The sequence below is a fragment of the Jaculus jaculus genome, chromosome 10 (genome assembly GCF_020740685.1).
Source record: "Jaculus jaculus isolate mJacJac1 chromosome 10, mJacJac1.mat.Y.cur, whole genome shotgun sequence".
Lineage (NCBI taxonomy): Eukaryota > Metazoa > Chordata > Mammalia > Rodentia > Dipodidae > Jaculus > Jaculus jaculus.
This window is the reverse complement of record NC_059111.1, coordinates 18,766,821-18,788,683: the sequence shown is the minus strand read 5'-3', so window position 1 is coordinate 18,788,683 and position 21,863 is coordinate 18,766,821. Positions and strand designations below refer to the sequence as shown.

Here is a 21,863-nt window from a genome sequence, read left to right as displayed (position 1 = left end):
GAACATATGCCTCAGAGGTTAAAAGCATTTGCTTGCAAAGCCTGATGGCCCAGGTTCGATTCCCCAGTACCCATGTAAAACCAGATGCACAAAGTGGCTTTTCCGGTTAAAAGTTGAATTTCTAGGGGCTGGAGAGGTTGCTTAGTGGCTAAGGCACTCACCTACAAAGTCGAAGGACCCAGGTTTGATTCCCCAGTACCATGTAAAGCCAGATGCACAAGGTGGCACAACTGGAGTTCATCTGCAGTGGCTGGAGTCCCTGGTGTGCCCATTCTCTCTCTCTACCTGCCTCTTCTCCTTTCCCCTCTCAAATAAATAAATAAATAAAACTTTTTTTTTTTAAAGTTGAATTTTCCAGGTGTGGTGGTGCACACCTTCAATCCCAGCACTTGGGAGGCAGAGGTAGGAGAATCGCCTTGAGTTTGAGGTCACCCTGAGACTCCATAGTGAATTCCAGGTCAGCTTGGGCTAGAGTGAGACCCTACCTCAAGAAACCAAAAAAAATTTTTTTTTTTTTTTATTTAGGGCTGGAGAGATGGCTTAGCAGTTAAGGCTCTTGCCTGTGAAGCCTAAGGACTCGTGTTTGGCTGCCCACATCCCACATAAGCCAGATGCACAAGGTGATACATGTGCAAGGTGACACACGCATACGAGGTGGCGTACATATCTGGAGTTTCATTACAGTGGCTGGTGGCCCTGGTGCACTAATTCTCTCTCTCATAATAAAAAGTTGAATTTATAAATGTTCCCTGTACTAAGAGGAAGACAGAGAAAATGGTCTATTTATTCATGAGTTCATGGTGTAGCTTACAGGCAGCGAGCCATATTCAGAGGCCAGAGATGAACGTCAAGTGCCATATAAAGGCCAGAGGAGATATTTACACTTACATAAAGGCAGGCGTATGGCTCATCTGGGAATTTGACTCAAATACGATATCACTCTCTACTAAACCCAGACTGGCTTATTGGCATATTAATTTCCACATGAGTTTAGTTGCTGAGATGGGCTACAGCCCTGGGGATAGACAGGAGCCCTTTAGAACACAGCCATGTTGCACAGGGAGGCTGCAGAGGAGGAGCTGCAGATGCACTGAGAGCGCTCAAGTGGATGTGGTGAGGGGGAGAGGTTTGGGCAGAGAGAGAGTGACTTGTCTTGAATATGTGGCCCCATGTGCATCTTCTGGCTAACGATGATTGGTTCACCACAGTCCAACGTGAGAAAAGACAACTGATAATGGATCCTATTGTCTTAACTCTCCAAACCAGCATTTCTTGTATGTGCTCTAAATCCTTTAAAAAAAAAAATAGGTTAAAGCAGAAAGGAACAAAGAATGGGTTCTGGGACAACAAACAAGTTTCAGAAATGCCAAATTATTTAAAGTGAATTGTTTCTTAATAGGTCAATATATCCGAGGCTGGGCTTGAGACATGGCTCAGTGGGTTAAGTTTACTTCCTGCACAAACATGAGGGCCTGAGGGGGCCTGAGACTGCCAGAGTTCAAATCTCTAGATCCTATGTAAAACAGCTGGTCATTCCCAGTCCTACAAGGGAGCAGAGACCTTGTCTGTGTGTATGGGACTCCACAAGACATATATATGTGCCTACACTACACATACACACATCACCTTCCACACACACACACACACACACACACACACACACACACACACACACACACACACACACGTAATAAAAACCAATAGCCTGGGCTGGAGACATGGCTTTGTGGTTAAGGCACTTGCCTGAGAAGCCTAAGAACCCGTGTTCAATCTCTCTCCAGATCCCACGTAAGCAGACGCACAAAGTTGAGGCAAGCGCAAGGTCGTGCATGGCCACTAGGTGGCGCAAGTGTCTGGAGTTTGATTGCAGTGGCGGAGGCCCTGGCATGTCCATTCTCTCTCTCTCTCTCTCAAAATAAATAAATAAATAAACAACATCCTAGTCCTTACTATGTCAGCAGGCCTTATGAATCTACAAAATGTGTTATTTCTTCAACTCGTTTGCTATCCTGTGTAGCACTCTCCCAGGCCATTCAATTCATTTGCTATAAAACTTTCTCGTGCAGCACTCTCCTAGGACATGAGGTCCTGGAAGCTTGTGGCTAAAGATGTTCTTCACGAGCCCTGCCTATGCAAATGTTATGCCCTTGGCTATGTCTATTAGCCTGTGGAAGTGCATTTGCTTTTCCAGCAGTCAAGGTGAATGTCACGTTGCTTTATAAGTAAGGAAGCAGACTCCACAGATTCTTAACCCTGGCTATACATGTGACTACAGGACAAAGCCCTGCAAGAAACCAGCAGCATCTCTTGAGACAGGATGATTATCCCAAGTACAATTTATGAGATTAAGGACGACAGCAGTCTGTCGTCAGACACATTCAGCCGTTCATGCTCCTTGTACTGTGTTCTCTGGAGGGCCCCGGATTGAGCCTTTGAAACACATCAATGCATTGACTCTCTGCCGGGAAATGGGTTCACAGCTGGGGCCTCTTTCTGAGGGTGACCCTTTCAACTGTCAGATTGAGAAGGCCTAACAGACCTTGAGACGTCGAATGGCCTCCCTCCAGTCCCGCAGTCCTGGGTCACAAGTTTCAGCAGCTGCATGGCCGTCTTCCTCTGTCAACAGCTGCACTCACAGAATCATGGGTGTCTGCCCCAAAAACAACCTCCTAAGTCTTAGGCGCCACACCGACAATGCATGTGACGTCACAGAACCTGGGAGACCATAATGGTTTCCTCTGGCCTGCCCTTCGGATTCCAGGTTCCCTAGCTCCATGCGGCCATCTTTGAAACACGCAAGTTCAAAAAAAAAAAAAAAAAAAATCAAGACACCATCTTACACTAGAGGCGTGTAGAAGACTGCCGTTATTCCCACTGGGGCCGGGGAGTGCGCAAACCAGGACTTAGAAAGCCGCATCACCATCTTTTCTACAAAAGGTGTAAACTCTCCTTTAATGATCACACTGACCAAGGTCCCCCAGGCCTCCTGGTTCCTCGCCGACCACACAGCTGGCGTTTCTCAGGTCTCTGAGGGTTGCCGACTTCTCGGGAACTGGAGATACCTTTCAGATGACGCAGCGCTCCTGGGGCCTGCACGTCTGATCCTGCAGGTGGTTTGCGGTATCTACTGACGTAAACGCCAGGGGACAACAGCAGCTCTCGGCCAAGAGCCGCCACTCATCTGCTCAGCTCACGGTCTCCAAGGCCTGGTCCCTGCCTCATTTTCCAGCCTAATTTATAGCCATTTTCCACCCCTTCCCAAGTCCTCAACTTACATTATTCCCTCTCCAGCATGGCCTGGGATGCAAGCATTCCATACTCTTTCCCATTCCTTAATCGGATCATACACATTCCAGACTGCAGCCTGTGCACATGGTACGGGTTCTGCCTTGATGTTCTTGCTGGCTTGGCAAAAGAAGCAGCATTCTATGAGTCCCCACAGACATGTCGTTTCCTCCAAAACCTTCTACCAGGCAGGATTCCTCCTTCTCCCTCCACCACGATGCGTGAACTGCTCACCTGTCATTCTATACAATGGCTAGTTGTTAATGATTTGAGTCTCCCACATCTGGACCTGCTCTCCAGGGCTCAGCACAGAGCAGGCGTTTATAAGATGTCCATGGCAAAAAAGGAAAATGCCAAGAGTGTTTCTGTGGATGTGAACGGGGCGGGGGAAGGGGGTGCTGAGGCAGAGATCCTACCCTTAGTCTGTGGTGCCAAGGAAAATGGCAAACACCTTTCACGTCCAGTGGAAAACCCGAGACCTTCCAGATGCCTGATGCACAAAACAAGAGATCTGCTCAGTAACACTAATGACCTGGAAGGTGGGGACACTGAAGAGATGTTTCCTGGAACCACCACCTGCTGATATTTGTATCACAGTAGTGATCTGATCATACAGCTGACAGCGTGTCATAATCAAGGCTGAGGCCTAGTGTGTTGGCTGTAGGACCAATTCATAACCTTTTAGGATATTAAAAAAATATTTTTATTTATTTAGTGATTTATTTGGGAGAGAGAGAGAGAAAGAGACAGAGAGGAGAGAGGGAGAGAATGAGCATGTCAGGGCCTCCAGCCACTGCAAATGAACTCCAGAAGCATGTGTCACCTTGTGCCTCTGGCTTACATAGGTCCTGGGGAATTGAACCTGGGTTGTTTGGCTTTGCAGGCAAGTGTCTTAACTGCTAAGCCATCTCGCCAGCCGCTTTGTGATATTTAAAGTACTTTTAACATGTGCCACCCTGTACATCTGGCTTACATGGGTTCTGGGGATTTGAGCCTCAAACCGGGGTCCTTAGGCTTCACAGGCAAGTGATTAACTGTGAAGCCATCTTTCCAGCCCAGTAAATAATTTTTTAATAGTTGTACCCTAAGACTAGTGGCTAGTGCACTATTAATTCATGTGATCATCACTCTACCCAGGTCTTTCTTCTCTCCATCCCCATATGAACACATTTACTCACAAGTAGACACACACACACAGATACAACTATAGATGTGTACATACATGCCAAATCACATAGGGGCATCTCCCTAGACAGAGCACTTTCATATTATAATTCTCCCTATACTCTGCTCTCTTCTGCTCTCTGACTTACATTTGAGTAAAGACACTCAGAGCACAGTCTTTCATTATGCAACAAGATGGACATTTTTTTTTTTCAAAATGGAAAAGGAGACTCTCTTACATGTATAAGAATACTACAGTGTACATATACATACATATATATGCATATACATGTATATAAGTCATGTTTACATTTGGGCAGAGAGAATGTTAATAAATTACGGGAATCAGGAAGGTCCTATATATCTGTGACCACTTTGTAGAACCTCCTTCCACTAGAACTCATTTTCACGGGAGCCCATGTCTACTGGAACCTCTCCTTGACTGTAGGACAGACTCTCTCCAAGGGTAATGTCCCTTTGCTAATTTGAGCCCTGCTGCCACAGGATATTTGTCATGAAGAAAAATAAATCCCTTTGCCCTGAGTATATCCCAGTCTTCCTAAGAGTTAAAATTCTTTGGACAGGGCTGGAGAGATGGCTTAGTGGTTAAGGCATTTGCCTGCAAAGCCTAAGGACCTCGGATGGAATCCCTAGGACCCACGTAAGCCAGGTGAACAAGGTGGCGCACGCGTCTGGAGTTCGTTTGCAGTGGCTGAAGGCCCTGGCCCATCCGTTCTCTCTCTCTCTGCCTCTTTCTCTCTCACTTCCTCAAATAAATAAAATAATTAAAAAAATTCTTTGGACAATGGTGGCTCGCTGCAGTTCACACATAGTTATGAAATGTGATATCTCCTCTTCTTGGTAGGAGCAAGGTGAAAATCCCATGGGAAAGATGGAGAGGGCCAAAGGGTCCCTGGGTCAAGAGAGGCACCTTCACTGGGTCATCTGCTTCTGCAGCGCCCACGTCCTCTGGGACAGGCAGGTCACTTGCCAGTACTGTCAGTGAGACGCTTCCTCCCGCTTCCTGCCATTGTATCTTCGAAATTAGGGGAGCAATGTGCATGACTGCATGCATTTGGAAACAGATGATTTAAACTTTTTTTGCGAACAGTTTTCACCTCGTTATTGCAGATGATAGTTTCGGAAGTTATGCCAGGGAGCCTGTATTTAATTTGGTTGGCCTCCTGGGCCCCAAAGATGCCGGGGAAAGGCCCGGGTGGGGGGGGGGGAGTTGACTTTGCTTAAGTGCCTGCCATACAGTAAGTACTCAATAAATGGAAGCTCTGATTGTGATTACTCTTATACTCTCCCTCCATGTGTGACCAAGTGAGACGACTTGGTCTCTTCGGGTCTTTGAAGACAGCAAATCAAAGCCATGTGGCTCATTTGGCCACAGTTCAAGTGAAACCGGGAGGTGACCCTGGGTCCTGAAGAGCATCACCTGTGACCTTCAGGCCTGAAACACTGAAGAGAGATGTGGGAAGTGTCAGAGATATGGCTGAGAGCATTTCAATTTTACCACGAATGTAATGACCCTGCTCAGAATTATGAGCCAAAAGGGCTGCAGCGGGTCAGACTTGTTGACTAATTCGGGTGGACTCACAGACATGTTACTTATTAGCATTAATGACTTGCATTGTTTTCTTTTTTTTTTTTTCCCTGTGTTTTGTTATCTTCCTCTCTGCACAGTAACCAGTCTGCAGCTCATTGACGCTGTGCATAAGAATGTGTGCCGCCCAGAAGCTCTTGGGTCCCTCAGCTGGCAGTCGGTGGCCTCTTTACTACCCGATAAGCCAGCAGCCACATGACCAAGCCAGGGACCCTAGAGGTTACATTGCTTTCCAGACTTAACATCCTCCAGGAGGGGCTGGGAAGATGACTGAGTGGTTAAAAGCTCTTACTTGAAAAGCCTGCTGGCCCCGGTTCAATTCCCCAGCCAGCCACACAGGGATCGGTGTTCATTTGCAGCAGCGAGAGACTCCGGTACACACATTCGCACACGTACAAATAAGTAAATAAATAACTGTAAAATTTAAAAATATTCCAGGAGTGTGAAACATAACCGGAATATGTGTGTGTGTGTGTGAGAGAGAGAGGGGGGGGGGCAGGAAGAGATGCTCACAAATTCGTAGCTGAACTGGGCCATCGTTCTACGTCCGTATCCAACAAGCTATGACGCAAGACAAAGAACACACGCTGGTCTCATTTTCCTTATCTACACATTGGGGACACCAATCACCATACTCATTGCAGGAGGATATAAGTGAGGATTAAGCGCTATCAAATTTTAAATTATAATTTTCCCTTTTGGAGAGTAGGCGGGGGGAAATGTTGCCAGCGGAAACATAGATTAGAAGGACCTGTTTTGGAAAGCCACTTAGCTCTGATAGTGATCAGGAGGTTTAAAAATGCTTATGCCTTTGACCCGGCCATTCCAACTATGAGTACTAATGCTAAAGGCATGATCGAAAACAAGGCAGAGGGTTTGTGGACAAGAATGTTTATCGCAGCTTTCTTTGTATTTACATAAACAGGAAACAACCCAAGTGGGCCACATGGCAGGCTGGGAGGATGAATAGATCCCGAGATGCTTATGGGATGGAACGTCAGATACTGTTCAAAGTGCAGTCGACAGGAAGTTTTAAAAGTAAGATGGAAACTGCCTTTGTAAGTTAAGTACCAGAAAGATGATGGAGAAGTCCAGCAGGACGTTGATGGTGGAAGGATAATTATTATTATTTTTTGTTCTTTTGTTAAATAATACTTTTTGGCACAGCGCACCCGGCAGGTGGGGAGTGGAAAAACATGGGATTGGTGGCAATTCTGAAATGCAGATTGCCGCAGCTCACCGGCCACAGCGGGGCCCAGGGCCGTTGGCCAGTGTTCTTCTGGGCAAATGATGTGAGAGTTGGTACATTAGTGGGGGGAAGACAAATACGGAAGCAAATCCTATGAAGACCACAAGCAGGTTTTTAATTTATTTATTTATTTTTGGCCGTCACTGATGGATTATGTACACTACTGAAATGAATGACAAAATAACATTCTGGGATGCGGGCGGAAGCATCGTGCCTCCTGAGTGGCATCACTGGCTTTACTGCGTGGCTGATGACTCTCCAACAACGAAACCAACTACTGCTCGTAAATTCATTTGGACAGACCATAAGCTCAATGTGTCTGGAACTCTAGAACAGCATGCACCATATTCCACCACTAGAAAGAAGATTCACGAATGGGTTCCATCCTCAACCCCTTACAAGTAAAGAACGAGAAGACCATTTCAGCAGTAAAATGTGGAGCTTTCCATGTAATTGCGTTTTTTTTTTTAATCTTACTTTTATTTATTTGACAGAGAAACAGAGAGATCGACGGGGGGAGGAAGGAGAGGGAGAGAATGGGCACACCAGGGCCTCCAGCCACTGCAGATAAACTCCAGACATGTGTGCCCCCTTGTGCATCTGGCTAACGTGGGTCCTGGGGAATCAAACCAAGGTCCTTTGGCTTTGCAGGCAAACGCCTCAACTGCTAAGCCATCCCTATAATTGCACTTTTACTGCTTACTGTTAAAATTGATTAAAATTGTTTAACCAAAAAAAAATTTTTTGATTGAGCCAGGCATGGTGGCGCACACCTTTAATCCCAGCACTCAGGAGGCAGAGGTAGGAGGATCGCCATCAACTTAAGGCCAACCTGAGACTACATAGTGAATTCCAGGTCAGTCTGGGCTAGAGAGACACCCTACCTCAAAAAACAACAACAGCAAAGAATTCTTTCTTTATGAAAGAGATAAGGAGAGTATAAGAGAGAGGATGAATTTGGGTTCACCACGGCCTCTTGACACTGCAAATGAATTCCAGACACATGCGCCACTTTGTGCATCTGACTAAATTTGTTTGTTTGTTTGTTTTTCCAAGGTAGGGTCTCACTCTAGCCCAGGCTGACCTGGAATTCACTATGTAGTCTCAGGGTGGCCTCAAACTCACAGTGATTCTCCTACCTCTGCCTCCCGAGTGCTGGGATTAAAGGCGTGTGCCACCATGCCCGGCAAATCTGACTAAATTTATAGAGCTATTGGGGAATCAATTCTAGGCTGGCAGACTTTTGCGTGCAAGCACCTTTGAGCCATCTCCCTAGCCCTTCTTTGTACTTTTTCTTTTCTTTATTTCTTTTTGTATTTTTGGTGGTTTTTTTTTTTTTTTTTTTGAGGCAGGGTCTCACTCTAGCCCAGGCTGACCTGGAATTCACTAAGTAGTCTCAGGGTGGCCTTGAACTCATGGCAATCCTCCTACCTCTGCCTCTAAGTGCTAGGATTAAAGGCATGAGCCACCATGCCCAGCTTCTTCTTTGTATTTTTTGTTTATAATTTTCTTCACTGTGCACACACTATTAAACATTAAAAGATACTAAACTTTAAAAATTAAAAAAAAAAAACATATGGGGACTGGAGAGATGGCTCAGTGGCTAAGGCGCTGGTTGGATTTCCCAGTAACCACATAAAGCCGGATGCAAAGAATGGTGCACTCATCTGGAGTATGTTTGCAGTGACCAGAGGTCCTGGTGCACCCATACTTGCTTTCTCTTTGCTTAAAAATAAATAAAATATTAAAATAAGTAAGTAAATAAACACAAAGGCCCCAACCTTGTTTTATGATGTGGCCCTTCCTGGCCTGTGTTTTTCTAGTAACACACTTCTGTGGGTGTGGCTGAGATTTCTGGTTTCCCTTAGAGCTTTGGGGGACTCTTTCCTTCTTGGATATCCCTGATGGTTAAGCTGTCACCCAGCTCTGCCTGTTTTCTGCTAACCCTTTTGAAATGTTTTCAGATTTTATCCCCTTTGTGGGGACAACCACATTATGAGTGTCATTTGAAATATGTTACTTCTGGGAGGTCTTGTTCCTTTGAGCAATTTATGCCGTTTCCTTGCTGGAGATTGTGTCCTCTGAATTGCACTCACACTGTCACAGGACCTTAAGTGACAAGGAATATATGATGATGGATCACACTGCTGCAAAGCATCCCTCCCCCAAAGGATCCAGGCATCAACGGCAGAAAATAACACAGCTTCTGCTGTTTCTCTGCCCACCACGGCACAAAGTATTTTAGAAGGGGTTTCTTGGAGAAGTTTCCCTTTTTTAAAAAAAATATATGTTTGTGGATGTATTCTTTTTTAAAAATATATTATTTATTTATTTGACAGAGAAAAAGAGAGAGAGAGAAAGAGAGAGAATGTGCACGCCAGGGCCTCCAGCCACTGCAAACGAACTCCAGACGTGTGTGCCCCCTTGTGCATCTGGCTAACATAGGTCCTGGGGAATTGAACTGGTTCCTTTGGCTTTGCAGGCAAATGCCTTAACCTCTAAGCCATTCCTCCAGCCCGCCTCCTTTTTTTGCTTTCCATGAGGAGCAAGAGGAGTGTTTGAGAGCAGAGAAAAGAAACCATGCCAAACCCAAACCCAGGTAGCATTTCTCTCCTCCTCCTCCTCTTTTTTTTTTAAAATCTGAGGTAGGATCTCTCTCTAGCCCAGGCTGATCTGGAATTCACTATGTTATCTCAGGGTGGCCTCGAACTCACGACGATCCTCCTACCTCTGCCTCCCGAGTGCTGGGATTAAAGGTGTGTGCCACCACACCCTGTTCCACAGATAGCATTTTCTCTTGAATTTGAACTTCTGCCCACCTCAGCACATAGTCCTTTCCATTGTCAAGGTCATCCAAGACAACAGGCGACTAAACGCAGGCCAATTCTGAGTCCTTATCTGACCTAACAGGAACGCTGAGCCAGGGGTGACTGCGTCCTTCTTAAGATCTTTGCTTCCATTGGCTTCTGGAATGGCACACCTCCTTGAGGAAGGGACCGCCCTCCGCCCTCCTTTTCTCCTTCTTACTGCTGCTTCTCGAAGTCTTCTGTGCATTCTTTTCCATTTCCTGGATGGACTGGACTTACTGGAGACTCACGGGGGTTCAGCTCTTCTGAGCGCCTTCTCCCTTCTGTCCACCCCTGGTAACCACAGCCATCGCTCAACATTAAACACATTTTCTATCTCCAGCTTTAACCTTGTCCTGAACCTCAGACTTTGAAACTCACAGGTTCTATAACATCTTTGCTGATGAGTCCGACCCCCGCCCCCACCGCTGATAAACTTCACAGTCCAAAATTCCGATTCTCCTTCCCAAGTGTGTGCCCCCTCTCCCCACCCGCCAGTCCTCTCAATTTCAGCTGCTAGCTAGGATCCTTTCAATTACTGAGGCCCCAAAACGTTCTCATCTCACCACTCAATTGCTACCATGTGGCCCAAGCACTCTTAAAAGTTACGCTTGCTCAGTAATCAGTATCTGGACCCGTGTGACAGAGTGACCTCTGGCGTGAAAGGCCTGGAGGCTCCCACCTCAATGTCCACAGAGCCCCCGTGTCTTTAGAAGGCTTCCACTTAAGTTCATCTTCCACAGGAAGGCTTTAATTATTCAGCATAAAACAACATCCGGATAGTAACTATAAACTCGGATTCTCCCAGGCAAGCAAGATTCTTAGCCTTCTGTTAAAAATATTTAGTTTTTTGGGCTGGAGAGATGGCTTAGAGGTTAAGCGCTTGCCTATGATGCCTAAGGACCCCGCTTCGAGGCTCGATTCCCCAGGAGCCACGTTAGCCAGATGCACAAGGGGGCGCACACATCTGGAGTTCGTTTGCAGTGGCTAGCGGCCCTGGCACGCCCATTCTCTCTCTCTCTCTCTCTGTGCCTCTTTCTCTCTCTGTCTGTTGCTCTCAAATAAATAAATAAAAATAAACAAAAAATATTTTATTTTTTAGTTATTTATGAGAGACAGAGTTGGGGGGGGGGAGGACAAACCAGGGCCTCCAGCCACTGCAAACAAACTCCAGATACATGCGCCACCTTGTGCATCTGGCTTATGTGGGTACTGGGGAATCAAACCTGGGTCCTTAGGCTTCACAGGCAAGTGTCTTGACCGCTAAGCCATCTCTCCAGTCCTCCTCGGTGTTTCTGAAGCATGTGAGATGCATAGTATTCTCGGGGATCTCTCTGTTTGTCCTTATACCTGGCATGCTCTCCTTATTGTGAGCATAGTTCACTCTCTTGCCTCCTTCAGGTCTCTCAGGAATTTCCCAGAAATACTTGCCTGATCATTCTTCTTAGAACTGTCCATGAGCTTCCTAATGACCTTCCTTCTTTGATTTCTCTCCACAACATTACTTCTCCCATCCTCGATGAAGAACGCTCTCGCTGATCGTAGAGTGCCACGTTGTGTGCTTTGTTTCACTGTTTCTAGGATGCCATTCACTACCTTATGGTATGCATGATGCACCCGACATTCTATATGCCTTATTAATAATACGGACTTGCTGGAACTCTCCTGGAGTCCCCATCAGTTTTAATTAGACATTTTTTTTTTTGCACAGTGTGGTGTGTATGGTGCCCATGTGGTGCCCATGCACTTGCCTTTGACAGGCGTGCTCACCTTTGGTGGCCAGCGGAGAAGGTTGGGTGTCCCACTGCACTGCTCTCAGCCATTCTCACCAGAGTCTCTTACTGATGCTGGAGTTTGTTCTCTCTCAATCGCTCTGTGTTTATCTGGTCTCATGTTCCCTACAGGACTGGGGTTACTAATGCCCATGACCATGCCCAGTTGTTTATGGAGGTTCTGGGGATTGAACTTGAGTGGCCTCTCAGGCCCTTCTGCTTGCATAGGAAGTGCTCTTGACCACTCCAAGACACCTCCAGTCTATTTGTTAGGCTTGTATTGTTTTTTTTTTTTTTCTCCTTGTGTGTGTGTGTGTGTGTGTGTTTTGAGGTAGGGTCTCACTCTGACTTAGGCCGACCTGGAATTCACTATGTAATCTCAGGGTGGCCTCAAACTCACAACGATCCTCCTACCTCTGCCTCCTGAGTGCTAGGATTAAGGGCGTCCACCATGACACCCAGCTTTGTTTTATTTTATTTTTATTTATTTGAGGGAAAGAGAGAAAAAGAGACAGATAGAGAGAGAATGGGCACGCCAGGGCCTTCAGCCACTGCAAGGGCCTTCAGCCCCCTTGTGCATCTGGCTCACGTGGGTCCTAGGGAATTGAACCTAGGTCCTTTAGCTTTGCAGGCAAGTGCCTTAACTGCGAAGCCATCTCTGCAGCCCTAAAAAAATTATTTATTTGCAAGCAGAGAAATATGGGATGGGGGAGTTGTGTGGACCCACCAGGGCCTCCAGCCACTACAAATGAACTGCAGATGCATGCGCCCCTTGTGCACCTGGCTTACGTGGGCACTGGGGAATCAAACTGGGTCCTTAGGCTTTGCAAGCAAGTGCCTTAACCATGGAGCCATCTCTCCAGCCCTGTTGGGCTGTTTTTATTTGAAGGGACATATGAAGACATGATCTTGCTATGCAGCCCAGGTTGGCCTTAGACTCATCTTCCTCCTCTCTTAGCCTCACAAATGCTGGGGAGTATGCTACTATACACTGGCTCATTTGCTGATTTTGTGCAGATAATATACATTTTTTTTCCAGGCACTGGTAGGCTGTTACATCTTGCATCCAAATATTCAGGGTCTTTCTGATTCTTCCTATTGAACTCAACAGGTCACTCACCTGTGGTCATCCTTAGAATTAAATACATTTGGCCCAAGATTCTCAAACTGCTAAAGATCATGCCATAGCAAACCCAATCATACAGTTTCATCAGGCAAAGTTGTCACTGGGGGATCACGATCTAACTGACTGGCAATGAGCACAAAAGACGACAGAGAGAGGCATAGAGAGATCATGGGTGTGCCAGGGCTTCCAGCCGCTGCAAGTGAACTCCCCATGTGTGTGCCACGTTGTGTATCTGGTTTTACGTGGGTAGTAGGGAATCGAAACTGGGCTACCTGGCTTTGCAAGCAATCACCTTAGCTGCAGAGCCATCTCTCTGCCCTGCTCTCAATCTCATTTCTTGAGACAGAGTCTCTCACTTTGAACCGAGAGCTTGCCAGTTCTGCTAATCTTGCTAGCTAGCTTTTTCTGAGGATCCCCTGTCCCTGCTCCCAAGTGTGAAGGTTACAGGTGGGGTAGGCTATCACACCCACTGGACATTGTTGTAGGTGCTACGGATCCAAATTCAGCTCTTCATGCTCAAATGGCAAGCACTTTACCCGGCAAGCCATACTCCCAGCCCATGTCACTTCATTCCTTTTATCTAATTCTTATTTCTATTCAGCTCTTACCTTCAATTCCATTACCACATCCGCAGACTCAGCTCTCCTCAACTCAAGTCCAATGGCCATGGCTGGCCTTTTTAATCCACTCTGTGTTCCCACTAACCCTATACAGCCTGAAAAACCCTTCCAAAAAGAATTTCCCTATGATTCCACTGCTCAGTGCACCAAATTAAACTTCCTCAACCAGAGGAGAGGGCATGATGAGCCCTTCCTAGTCTGGTTTCCTCCCACAGACCTGGTCTATCTGTCACAGTCTATCAGCAGCAGGCACAAGAAACGATTCCATCTCAGCCGGTCCTCGCACCTCTGGGCATCAGCAGACGAGGACTTCATCCTGACCGTGGATCCAGAGTGGGTCTTGCTCTCTCCAAAGCCAGAACCCTGTGTGTTATATTCACCTCACGGCTCCACTATGTCACTCGTGACCCCCTGGTTCTACATTGTATCAGATAGCATTATTGCATTTGCAGAGAGAGAGAGAGAGAGAAACACCTCTTTATTCTACCCTAAAGTCTATAGCCAACTTCACTGTTAATCACTCATAGGTTCCAAAAGGCCAGAAAGTATCACATATAAGGGAAGAGCCAGGAAGCTCTGGGTTTAAATCCCAGCTTGCCTATTTGCCACTGACTTCATGACCTTGGTGATGTTTCTAGGTCTCTTTGGGCCTCTCACTTTTTTTTTAATTAAATGCTTTTTTTGAGGGGGGGGGCGGAGGAAAGAGAGACAGAAAGAGAAAGAGAGAGAGAGAAACATTGGCACGACAGGGCCTCAGCCACTGAAACTGAACTCCAGACACTTACCCCGACTATTGGGCATGTGCTTGCCTCCCATTTGTGCATCTGGCTTATGTGGGATCAAGAGAGTCAAATATGGGACTTCAGGCAAGAACTTTAACTGCTAAGCCATCTTTCCAGCCCCCACTCTTATTTTTTGACATAATTCATGTACCATATAAGCTACCCTTTTCAAAGTGTACAATTCAGTAGTGTATTCATAAATTCATGTAACCATTATTGCTATCCAGCTCCTGAACATCTCATCACCCCCAAAGGAAGCCCATCTCCATTATTCATCATTTCTATCCCTCCTCCTCCTCTCAGACCTGGGGACCACCAATCCGTTTTCTGTCTTTACAGATGTGCAGAATTCTCAGCTTCACTGGTCTCTACACTGGATATAACTTTACTTCTGGGATTGCTGTGGGATGGTGGGGTTTTAGAAAGCTTCTGCCCCCGAATTTGACATATAAGTGGACTTTAATGCATTATGAACAGCTGTTAGCTACTTCTCCCGCTCCCTCTGACTCCCAGATGGGAGACCCTTAACTCCAACCAACCCAGGCCTTTTACAGTCATCGACTTCTCTCTTCTGACCGCTTGGCTCATTTTCTGTCCCACACACGGCTGCCTCTCCCACCCCCAACATTCAAGATCAGCTGAAATCTTACCTCCTCTGTAGGAAATGTCTCTGATATAACTGCCTTTCATATGGTTTTCCTATGCTATACTGAAGAGAAAAAAAAAATAAGCTTCTTAGGCTTAACTTTAAACATTTCTAAGGCAAAGAAGTTGTGGCCATGACTCCAGACTCATCTAGCTTGGGCTTATTCTAGATTTTGCTCTGTGACGCATACAAGGTTGGGCACATGGACACACACACACACACACACAACAGCTCTGTCACAATAAAGAAAAAGAGAGCTATGGTATCTTCCGGGGAGATTTCTAATCTTCTGCCACAACTTCCTTAACAAGACGATACTGAAGCAATCAAGAATGACATTTCAGTGGTTCTGTCCAGAGCGGCTATACTTTCCCGCTTTCTCATGATGCATAAATTTCGAGCCATCAGAGATTATGGCCTCCTCAAGGTTTATTTGGTCTTGGAAGCTTTCTTAATGAGCTTGACATTTTTATTAGGCTCAAAGTCACTGACCAAAGCTCGGTGCAATTACAGCCATTTATAAAGTAGCCGACATGGCAATGCCGAGCGCAGGCGGGTCTCCTGGGAAGACGCCCTGCTTTTCCATCCCCTGGCTGTGAGAACACCCTGGAGATGCCGGGGGCAAGCCCTCGGGTCCACGTGAGCACAGATGACCTGCGACGCTCTCTCCAGCTGCCACATGCTTTCCTTCGTACCCGTGCCACATGTCACCTCCCCTCCCTTGGCCAAGACCTTGAGTGAATAAAGAGACAAGGTCAGCTCTTGGGAGATGGCTCAGTGGGTAAGAATGATCACTATGCAAGCATGAGGGCCCTACGAAGGCCTGCTTCACCCCGAGTGCAGTTCTCCAGCACCCACAGAAACAGCCTGGTGTGTCCATGCTTGCCTATAACCCCAGTCCTGTGGGGGAGAGGAGACTGGGGAATTGCTGGGGCTTGCTGGTCAGTCAGTCTAAGGGAGAAACTGCTCTAGGGTCAGTGAGAGACTCCATCTCAAAGAAGCATGATCGTGAGTGACAGGGGAAATCACTGGGCATCCTCCTCTGGCCTCTACACACATGCACGCGGCATGCGCTCCTACATACACATCTGCATACATCACATGGATGACACCATATGTACTATACACACAGAGGATCTGTTCTCACACAGAGAACAGATTCAAGGACAGCTTTTTAGCATAACAGAATGGTTTACAGTCAGATAGACCTGGGTTCAAATCTCAGTTCTATCACATAGTCATTTTCAACCATCTCAAGGATTCTTGAGCAAGTTATTTATTTCCTCCAAAACCAAGGTTTCTCATTTTTTTTAATTATTTATTTATTTGAGAGCGACAGACACAGAGAGACAGACAGATAGAGGAAGAGAGAGAGAATGGGCGCGCCAGGGCTTCCAGCCTCTGCAAACGAACTCCAGATGCGTGCGCCCCCTTGTGCATCTGGCTAAAGTGGGACCTGGGGAACCGAGCCTCGAACCGGGGTCCTTAGGCTTCACAGGCAAGCGCTTAACCGCTAAGCCATCTCTCCAGCCCCAGGTTTCTCATTTTTAAGGCGTGCATGATAACAGACTGAGATGGATATATTTAAAGTGCTTAACACAACATCTAGAATATAGCAATGTTCAAGTAATGACGACCACTATTCTTTTAGCTACCATCATCCTTCTCCAATATCCTCATGACTCAGTCTGGGGGTGGTCTTTGATGGTTGGGAGGGGTTTTGCTTCTTATTATTGTGCTATTTTTTGCTTATGAGCGTAACGTGCTGTGTGTGTGTGTGTGACGTGTGTGTGTGTGGCACATGTATGTGGCTGTGCCCTTGCAGCGCTCCACACACTGGTCTGTGGCAGGATGTGCTCATCTTCTGGGGCTGAAGTAGAACATTAGATGCCCACTCCATCCCTCTTCCACTCATTCTTTTTTATATTTTATTTATATATTTGAGAGACTAGAGAGGCAGATAGAGAGGGAATGGGTGTGCCAGGGCCTCCAGCCACTGAAAATGTACTCCAGATGAGTGCACCACCTTGGGCATCTGGCTTAAGTGGGTACTGGGGAATCGAACCTGGGTCCTTAAGCTTCTCAGGCAAGTGTTTTAACTGCTAAGCCATCTCTCTAGCCCTTTTCCGCCCATTCTTATTTGAGCTGGTTTCTCTTACTGATTCCAGGATCAGCTTGCCCTCTTTTATTTATTTATTTATTTATTTATTTATTTATTTATTTATTTATTTATTGTGAGCTCTGGTGATTCTCAGGTCTCTGTTTCCCTACAGGCTTGGGGTTACAAATACATGTGGCCAATTCCAGCTGTTTATGTGGGTTCTGGGGATAGAACTCAGCTGTCTCAGGCCTCCTCAGGACTTCATGCTTGCATAGGAAGTGGTTTTGAGACTGTTCCACTTCCAGCCAAGATTAATTTATTTTTAAAATTATTTTATTTATTAGAGAGAGAGAGAGATAGAGAGTGCGCCAGGGCCTCCAGCCACTGCAAACGAAGTCCAGACACATGCGTCCCCTTGTGCATCTGGCTTACGTGGCTCCTAGAGAATCAAACCAAGGTCCTTTGGCTTTGTAGGCAATGCCTTAACCACTAAGCCATCTCTCCAGCCCCACCCCCAGATTAATTTAAATCATCTCCAAACATTCTTATTCTCCCTGCAACCTCCCCAAATATTTAAAAAGTGCTTTGCAAACCATTGCCCCAAGGCACTGTGGGCACTGTGGTGCTCAGGAAAGTTTCATCTTTCCTAGAGTTTATAGAAGAGGAAAAGTCAGGCTGGGTGGGGGAGGAAGTCGGGAAAAGAAAAAACACAGACCTGTGGGAATTTAGAAGGTGCATATGGAGAAGCATGGAAATCAGAGAAGCCTCCCTGGAAGAGGTGGCACCTGAACTCATACGCACTAAGATAAGACTTCTGGAGACGGGGAGGCACTCTGGAAGGAAGGCAAGCTTTGGGAATAAGGACAGAGCTTTCTGTGCAAATGGTAATCTTACATGGAATAGGGTCTGACCCATGATGCCGACTGGAGCTAATTAGTGGTATTTTTCCCCAGACTATAATGCTATAAAATCTTAATGATGGCTTCAAGTCTTTTAGCAACAGTATTTTCGCTGCTCAGATCGGTCACCTCGGAAGGGCAATTAATAGGCATTCATCAGGCAGAATCATGACAGAAAGATGACGTTAACTGAGCCTGGAAGTTTCAGAAACTGAGAAGTGGGAGCTTTCAGGGCAGCAGAGAGCCACAGTGCCCACCAGGTGAGCAGATCTCTTGCTCTGGGCTGAAAAAAAAAATAATAAAAAGGAGCTTCCTATACTGGGGCACATTGTGGGAAGACACTGGGGCTTTGTGCATGAAGCAGGCCTCTCGCACAGTGGGGGAGAAGACACTCGCCCTTGAACGCACACGAATCTTCCCCCGGGTCAGCGGAGTGGCAGAATGGAGCGGCTCTCACTGTGTAACAGGCTCCTCACCAGGGTTGATGCGGAGTGGGCCCTTGCCAGGGGAGCGCATACCGCTGGGCTGATGCAGTGTCACGAGCTGGCCAGAGATCTGGGTTCTGGGGCCCTTTCCATCCTTGGAGATATTCCATGGAATTTGACCTTGTGAATTGGCCAAGGTCTGGCCTGAACTGGGAGACACATGTGCAGCATTCTGAGTCTCCACTTAGGAGCAAAAACAGGGGTCCAGGCTATGTCTTGTCAGGATGCAACAGGTGAATACAGTGATACGAAGTGGGCTGTAAATGAAAGCTGTCAGTGGAGGACTAGGGCTCTTGCCGGGGGACTGGCTACATGTTTCTACTTCAATGGGGAAAAAAAAAAGCAACAAATTGGTCAATTGATCAATTAGTCTTTACATTGCATACACTCTATAACCAACACCTCACAATCCCAAAGGTGATGGGTTAGATGCCAAAGCCTATAAGGAGCCAGGGAGATGGTTCAGTGGGCAAAGTGCCAGCCACACAAGCATGAGGACCTGAGGTCAGGCCCCGGACACCCCTGCTAAAAGCCACGTGTGGCAGCAAGCATCTGTGATGCCCGCACTGGGAGGGAGGAGAGAGGAATCCTAGAGCTTGCTGGTCAGCTAGTATAGGCAAATGGGTAAGCTTCTAATTCAGTGAGCGACTGTCTCAAAAAATGAGATGGAGAGTAGTTGAGGAAGATATCCAGTATCAACTCCTAGCCTCCACATGGAGGCATATCTGTGTACCCTTAGAAAGGCAGATGTAAAAAATGGTGCCTGTGTCTGGCAAGAGACCCTGGTGTGCACATGCTTGCACACACACACACACACACACAGAGAGAGAGAGATAAATGATAGATAGATAGACAGATGACAGATAAATGTTTTAAACAAGGAGGGTGGGATTGGGAGATGGTTCAGCAGTTAAAGGTGCTTGCTTGCAAGGTCTGCTGGCCTGGGTTCAATTCCCCAATGCTCATATCAAGTGAGATAGGCATTTTTTTTTTCCAGTGGCAAGAGTTCCCATACACGTACATGCACACACACACATATACGTACATGCACACATGGGGATAAATAATAATTATTATTGTTTTAAAAGTTTTATTTATTTAAGAAAGTCAGAGAGACAGAGAGAGAGAGAGAGAGAGGCAGATAGAGAGAGTGGGTGTGCCAGGGCCTCCAGCTACTGCAACCAAACTCCAAACGTATGCTCCCTCTTGTACATCTGGCTTACGTGGGTCCTGGGGAATCGAACCTGGGTCCTTTGGCTTTGCAGGCAAATGCCTTAACCATTAAGCAATCCCTCCAGCCCAAATAATTATTTTTTGCAGTTTATTTTTATTCATTTATTTGATAGAGAGAAAGAGGGGGAGAATTTGAATATGGGCATGTCAGGGCCTCCAGCTGCTGCAAAAGAATTCCAGATGTGTGCACCATCTTGTACACCTGGAAAATTGAACCTGGGTCCTTTGGCTTTGCAGGCAAGTGCTTTAAGAGGTAAGCCATTTCTCCAACCCATAATTTTTGTTTTGTTTTGTTTTTTCAAAATAGGGTCTCACTCTCGCCCAGGCTGACCTGGAATTCACTCTGTATATAAAAAAAAAAATTTTTTTTTAAGGAAAAGATGTTTTGATAGCGACAGTCCTTAAACTAGGTTGCCCCTAAGGTAAGTGATACATATATTAATCTGTAAAAGAGGATGTTTAAGACAACTGTAGAACTGATTTCTTTACACTAAAGTCTTGAGTTTTATTTTTCAATAAACCAAGGCTCTTTGATTTATGGAAAGTGAGAAAGGATTTGACCTCAGGGTTGTTCCTGAATCTCCCTGAGTATGATGAAACTTGCCCAAGCCCTGTTCTCATCAGAAACAATGTGGTTCTTTCAGAAGCACATTTAGAGTAATGTGTTTTGTGTGTACGTGTGTAGTTTGTAAGGGCTGAGAATGCAAACCAGCATTTGACAGAACAAGCTGAGTGCTCCGGTAATACTAAGAATTTATGAACTACAAAGGCAGGCTGGAGAGATGGCTCCACGGTTAAGGTGCTTGCCTGAAAAGCCTAATGACCCCGGTTTGATTCTCCAATATCCACATAAAGCCAGATGCACAAAGTGGTCCATGCATCTGAAATTCATCTGCAGGTGCCTAGAGGCCCTGGCCCACCCATTCTTCCTCTGTCTGTCTCTACTTGCAAATAAATAAATAAAACTTTTTTAAAAAGAAAAGAAGATATGGGGCTGGAGAGATGGCTTAGCGGTTAAGCGCTCACCTGTGAAGCCTCAGGACCCCGGTTCGAGGCTCAATTCCCCAGGACCCACGTTAGCCAGATGCACAAGGGGGCACACGCGTCTGGAGTTCATTTGCAGTGACTGGAGGCCCTGGCGTGTCCATTCTCTCTCTCTCTCTCTCTGCCTCTCTCTCTGTGTCACTCTCAAATAAATAAATAAAAATGAACAAAAAGAAATTAAAAAAATAAAAGAAGATATGGATTGGAATGATGGGATGGGAGGGAATAACCCTTTCTCACACGGGCATTGTGCTCATTAAAAACATATGTAAGGGCTGGAGAGGATGGTTTAGTGGTTAAAGTGCTTGCCTGCAAAGTCTAAGGACCCAGGTTCAATGCCCCAGGACCCAGGTAAGTCAGATGCACAAGGTGGCGTATGTATCTTGAGTTCATTTGCAGCAGCTAGAGGCCCTGGCGTTCCCATTCTCTCTCTGTGTATGCCTCTTTCTCTGTCTTTCAAATAAAAATAAAAATAATTAAAATACAGCTATGTCATTCAGTTACCTGGGGGAAGAATACAATGGAGACTAAATCATCAAAGTTGGAGACACTGACTCAGGATCTTCTTATTCTTCTAAGTGAAAAATCAAGGGTCATATTCTATGTAAACTTTTTTATGAAAACCTCTTTCTTTACAATCTTAATTTTCATAATATTTATTTATTTGCAAGCAGATAAAAAGAAGACAGAGCGAGAATGGGGGGGCAGGGAATGGGAGAGCCAGGGCCTCCTGCCACTCACTGCAAATGAACCCCAGATGCAGGCTCTGCTTTTCACAACTGGCCTTACACTGGGGAATCAAACCAAGGCCGTCAAGCTTTGCAAGCAACTGTGTTTAGCCACTGAGCCATCTCTCCAGCCTCCTTTAGAGATCTTATTATCCTTATGATGACTTCCATTATTATGCTTTTTTTCGTTTTTTGAGGGAGGGTCTCTCTCTAGCCCAGACTGACCTGGAATTCACTCTGCAGTCTCAGGGTGGCCTCGAACTCACAGCGGTCC

At 46.1% G+C, this 21,863-nt stretch overlaps 1 protein-coding gene and 1 pseudogene across 2 annotated transcripts in view; one reads left to right on the top strand and one right to left on the bottom strand.

The window, feature by feature from the left end:
- Thsd4 (thrombospondin type 1 domain containing 4) overlaps nucleotides 1-21,863 on the bottom strand; it is a 694,201-nt gene that overhangs the window by 157,536 nt on the left and 514,802 nt on the right. The gene's annotated exons all lie outside the window — the stretch shown is intronic.
- Nucleotides 7,255-7,712, top strand: LOC101601165 (annotated as a pseudogene).